The sequence below is a fragment of the Sinocyclocheilus anshuiensis genome, unplaced genomic scaffold (genome assembly GCF_001515605.1).
Source record: "Sinocyclocheilus anshuiensis isolate Anshui unplaced genomic scaffold, SAMN03320099.WGS_v1.1 scaffold774, whole genome shotgun sequence".
Lineage (NCBI taxonomy): Eukaryota > Metazoa > Chordata > Actinopteri > Cypriniformes > Cyprinidae > Sinocyclocheilus > Sinocyclocheilus anshuiensis.
In genome coordinates, this window is record NW_015542393.1 from 850,575 (window position 1) to 856,684 (window position 6,110).

Sequence of the window (6,110 nt, forward strand, 5' to 3'; positions counted from 1 at the left end):
ACTCTCTCTCTCTCTCTCTCTCTCTCTCTCTCTCTGTCTTGTGCGCATGCGTGGGCGTTTGTGGAGCGAGTGGAGTGTGGCTGTGAGAGCAACTGTGGTTTTTTCCAACTTTCACGGTTAGTTTGACTGCTGTTTTTTTTGTTTGTTTGTTTGTTTTATTTGTTGGAAAAGTTGTGTAGGGTTAGAGGAGTAGTTTTTCTTTTGATACTGGCCATTATGGCCGGTGTGAAGGAAAGAGTAGGGTTAGAACAGCTCACCCGACGGCATGGAATTAAAGTGCCGGTCGGGAGTGATTGTTCTGTGGAAGATTGTAGTCTTGCGGTTGGACAGGTGATTGGACGTGAAAGTATAAGATCAGCTTCTAGAATGAATAGTGCGATGGTTCTTTTTTTGGATTCAGTAGATAAGGTGAATAAGATTGTTGAACAAGGTATTGTAGTGAAAAATGCACATACTCCGGTTTTTCCCCTTGTAAATCCGGCAAAGAAGATAATTTTGTCAAATGTACCGTCATTCATCAAAGATGACGTTTTAGAACGCGAATTGTCACGTTATGGACAATTTGTTTCGGCAATTAAAAAAATTCCGGTAGGATGCAAGTCACCGCTGTTGAAGCATGTTGTGTCGTTTAGACGACAAGCGTTCATGGTGTTAAAACAAGGAGTTGATGAGCTGAATGTTTCATTCAAGTTTAAGATTGATGGGTTCGAGTACGTAATTTTTGCTACAACTGAAACAATGAAGTGCTTCAGTTGCAAAAGAGAAGGACATTTGGCTAGAGATTGTCCTGAAAAGGAAAGAGAACAAGAGTCAGACTTGATAGAAACTCAGAGTAGTAATACAATTACAGAAAATGAAGTGACTGAAAATGAGCAAAATGAAAGCAGAACCGAGAATGATGTAGAATCTAATGCACAAGAAAAGGAAAATGAAGCTAGAGAGAAAATGGTAAAAGAGGTTGAAGAAATTGTTTCAGGGCAAGAATTAATGGAAACAACTGAACTTAATTTAAAATTGCCAGCTACAAAGCGTAAAGCAACAAGTAGAGGACAGAGTGAGAAGAATTCAAAGAAGGGTCATGTCAAAGAAAAAAACTGAGATGAAGGATATGCATAAAACTGATACTAGTAGTGAGATGGAATATTCATCAGAATCTGATAGTGAAAAAGGAATCTCTACCCAAGCAATGGTAAATGTAAGAAAGGAGGAGAAGTACGATTTGGATCAGTTTCGCAGTTTTTTACAAGTAACAAAAGGAAAAAGAAATGTGGTTGTTGATGATTTTTTTCCAAATCTAGCTAATTTTATTGAATCTGCAAGAGAGGTGATGAAAATTGTGGGAGGAGATGGTCTTGCTGAGACTGAAATATATCGTCTTAAAAAATTAGTACAAAAGATAAAAACACAAATGAGAAAAGATGAATTGGAAGGATCACAATAATGGATGGTTTTGTCATGGAGTGAGGTTTGTCTTAGTAGTCATAACATTTCTAATTATGGCTGAGTTCAAGATTTCCTCACTAAATTTAAATGGAGCACATGATGTAAACGTTCCTCAAGACGACCTCGCGACGTCACTTCCTTAGTTCGCTTCTACGGCAAGTCAAGTCTCGTTGTGGTGCGATCCATAACCTGTAAAAGCTCATCATACGCAGGGCAGGGGGATTGAGAAGGCTCAGCCTCAGCTTCTTCGCTCTCTTCATCCATTTCCTGCTCTTCCTGTGCTGAACCCAGCAGAGCACTGGCCCCTGGATCAGAAGATGTTAAAGAAATAACACCATCCTCCAGCAGCTCATTCTCATCCACAACCGATGGTTGCCCCTCTTTACTTGAAAAGAGAGACAAACGAGAACGGAGCATTTTCATTGGAAAAAACTCACAATGCGCGCAGATTGCCTCCTCGAGGACATCGCATGCGTGCTCTTCGCCCAAACAAACAACACATAGATCGTGTGTGTCATCTGGTGTCAAATAGCGATGACACGGATTTGGGGAATGAGCTCATAGAAAAAGAGAATTGGAATGGAATTTTAGAAATGGTTGAAGGAAGATTAAAAAAATGGAAATGGCTCCACTCATGTTTGTCTTATAGAGGTAGAGTTTTAATTATTAACAATTTAATAGCCTCTGTGTTGTGGCACAAATTAGCAATTTTAGAACCTCCAATCGATTTGCTAATAAAAGTACAAAGAATGCTTGTTGATTTTTTTGGGGATCAAATGCATTGGATACCGCAGAGTTTCTTATATTTATCAAGAGAATTTGGAGGTCGAGGTTTGATTCATTTGGTAAGCAGGAAAGCTGCTTTTAGAATACAATTTGTGCAAAAGTTTTTATATGGAAGTTTGGAAACTCCATGGCGAGTGTTAGCTGGGCGTATTTTAAGACAGGTTGGAAATTTGGGTTTGAAACAAACAATCTTTCTTCTGGATACCAATTTTTTGAATGTGAGAGGATTTTTTTCTTTCTATTGTAGTGTGTTTAGAGCATGGAGTGTTGTAGAAAGGAAAAGATTGTTTACAAAAAAATCCTAATTATTTTGGTTATTAGAAGAACCAATTGTGTATGGGTCACGAATGGTTTTAATAAAAAATGAATTTCCGGGTATGAATGATGCTTTTATTAAAGCTGGAGTTGTGACAATGAAACATATGACAATGTTAGCAGGTCCGAATTTGAATAATGTGGAGGCTGTGGCGGAAAGACTTGGTATTCATTCTTTTTGAAAAGTTGTACAGTTTTTACAAAGCTTTCGGGACTTATTAACGGAAGAAGAAAAATTAAGACTTAAAAACTGGATGAAAGGTTGTGAATTGCCTGAATGTACTGATTTTTTTCCGAGTATGGGAGTGAGACCGAAAATGGACGAAGAGGACTTTCAAGATTTTTCAGGTTTTTTTAAAAATGATATTCGTTTTACTGTTTTTTTTTTGAATGTGAGAGGATTTTTTTCTTTCTATTGTAGTGTGTTTAGATCATGGAGTGTTGTAGAAAGGAAAAGATTGTTTACAAAAAAATCCTAATTATTTTGGTTATTAGAAGAACCAATTGTGTATGGGTCACGAATGGTTTTTAAAAAAAATGAATTTCCAGGTATGAATGATGCGTTTATTAAAGCTGGAGTTGTGACAATGAAACATATGACAATGTTAGCAGGTCCGAATTTGAATAATGTGGAGGCTGTGGCGGAAAGACTTGGTATTCATTCTTTTTGAAAAGTTGGACAGTTTTTACAAAGCTTTCGGGACTTATTAACGGAAGAAAAGTATTAATTGCCATTTGAAGAAGGCAAAATAAAGTGTTGTTAAAATCTAAAATCTCTCTCTTTCTATCTTTGATATTACATATACATACTCTCAGTCAGCCTTCTTTTATCCTTTCTATTTCTTCTATTGGGTTGAGAAAGATAGCACAGCTTTGACACACACACATGGACTTCAGCTAAATGTGCAAAACTGCAGAAGAGCCAGGACAACAGGTCAGAGAGTGAGTGAAAATAGAAAGGCTTTGATATTGGAGATACAGCTTCCTAAAGAGTGACACAGAGAGAAGGTCACTATGTATTTACATGCATAAATATACACTGAACAGCTTATCTCCGTGACGACCTTATTGAAGAGTTTAACAGCCTTCACAATGGCATGATAATAGCGAGTCCTAGGCTAGTTGTCACACTCGACTCCATTGAATATGCTCCCTTTTTTTTAAACAAAAATAAATTCATACTTTTACACAGGCTCAAATCACCCCATCAATTTATTTGTCTTGGTTACAAACAAGTCCTTCTATCCAACGTCAAAAAATCATACAGTTTCTTAAACACATTGACCTTTTCCCCCTTGTACTGGCAATATTTGGAGTAAGGTCTCACAAGCTTATTACACTCTAGGGTTTTCAGTTCAATTTAAACAGTTAAACAATTACTATATGAAGCACAAAAACAATCGGTGATGTATCGAAAATGTAAGGTAACAGAAAATATCAAACCATTATATGGGCAAGCAATATAAAACGGCTTTATAAAACGAAGCGACATATTATACATTTCTTCAAGCACTTCAGTTTCACATAATATTACATAATAATAATATGTCACAAGCCCATAATTTTAACCCCCTCCAGCCCATCAACACTGAAAAAACTCACCCTCTCCCATTTAAACAGCCTTAAGAGACCCATCTATCAAGACCCAGCAATTAACAGCACAGCAGCTCATCAAAATCAGATGTGATTGCTCCAATCCAATAGAAACAAGATATTCTCTTTCTCTCTGCCTCTTTTTTTCTGCCTCTTTTTTTAATCGCTAATTGAAGCTGTGACAGTCAGGGCAATACCTGATTAGGCAACTATATTCAATGACCTAGCCTGGATGGCAGATCCATCGTGTAATAATGCAGGGGATGGATTATGGCTCTTCTGCCGAGCAGGCAAACACGAGTCCCACTGCCATTCACTTCTTCTTATCGCAGTACAGAAATCCATTAGCGAGGCTGTAGCACTCTCTTCTGCTAATCTCATATCTGTCTCATCCAGCACACAGGGAATACTACAGCTCTTCAGTCCGTTCCACCATTTCTTCTTTTTCATTTTTCCCGTACTTCATTTCTCATTTTTATTGATCAGTGTACCTTTAACCTGTTTTTACAATAACATCTATATTCTATTCATTAACCCCATACACACTTATGCCTCTGTCTTTGTCTCTGTTCTTTGTGCCCACACTTGTGTATCGCTGTGGAAAGGGAGAGGTCTGTACATACTGTAGATGAGAAAGAAAGAAAGGAATGGAGACAGAACGGTGAGAAGGCAAATGATTTTAGGCAAATATCTGTAAATGGATTTTAAGGTATCCCTGAGTCAGAAAATTGATTATTATTATTATCGTATTCCAGGACAGTTGGAGTGAGGATAAATTGCCTGACCTAGTCAACATTTTTTTTTTTTTTTGTGAGCTGGAATTTAAACATATAATCACCGGTGACGGACATTTGTGATTTGCTTGCAGAATGAATGGAGGGTGAAATCAAAACTGGACAATTGGCTTCGCACAGTAGGCTGTGATTTCCAATGAATAGGAACGAGTTGATTTAAATGAATTCATACTGCCCAAAGGAACTCTCAGTGTCCTGGTTTGATCATCTGTAATGGAACGGATGAAAGTTTGGTCTGTGCAATTAGAGAGTAACAGTAGGGAGAGACATGAATAAAGACAGCTGGCAAGATCCAAGGGATGAAAATAGTTTTGATCAAAATAGCAGACTGCATGTGATGTGATCTGAATACATCAGGCATTTCATTTGAAACAAATGGGAAAATGGGAAAAAATGGGTGGCTACCTTTCATTATAAATGTATCAAATAAACTTAAGTCATATTGCACTTTTAAATTATTTGCGAAATGTTATTATATTCACAATATATGTCACTGGGGCAGCAATCCTTTCAAAAGGCACTAATATTCACATTAGTTACTAATATGTACTTTTAAAATACTAATATGCACCATTTAGAGGTGAATAAGGTACAAGATGTATCTTTTAGATTTTTTACGTTAGGGTGCCATAGTGACAGCTTTGTACATTTTTTTTTCTGAGTGTAATATAAAATATAATATAATATAAAATAATATAATATAATATAATATAATATAATCTAAAGGATATGTTTGCTAGAAGATCTGTTTCTCTACTGACAAGATCTGAGTCCATATTCAAAGGCTGAGGAGGATACATGACACTACAGTACATCATGTTCACAACAGGACATTCATGTCCTTACAATGGGACAACACCAAGCACTGAGTGTGAGAGGACTGAAGAGAGATTGGGACATAAAGAAAACCTAGGAAAGTGATAAATATTTGGTATAGAAGTATATCGCACAGTTGTCCGGTTCGTCCAGTCTGAAGTCTGAAGTACTGAAAATCCTTTTTTCTTTTGTGTCTTTTTCTTTATTTTATTTTTTTTGTGGGAGGGGGCAAGCAGTTGTACATGGAGAGCTATATGACACGACTCAAACTTTACAGTTCTATAATATATTTGTTTTAGCTTTGTTTTAGGTATTGGTAACATTGTATTTTTATATAATATTGAAAATAGTTTAAAAATAACA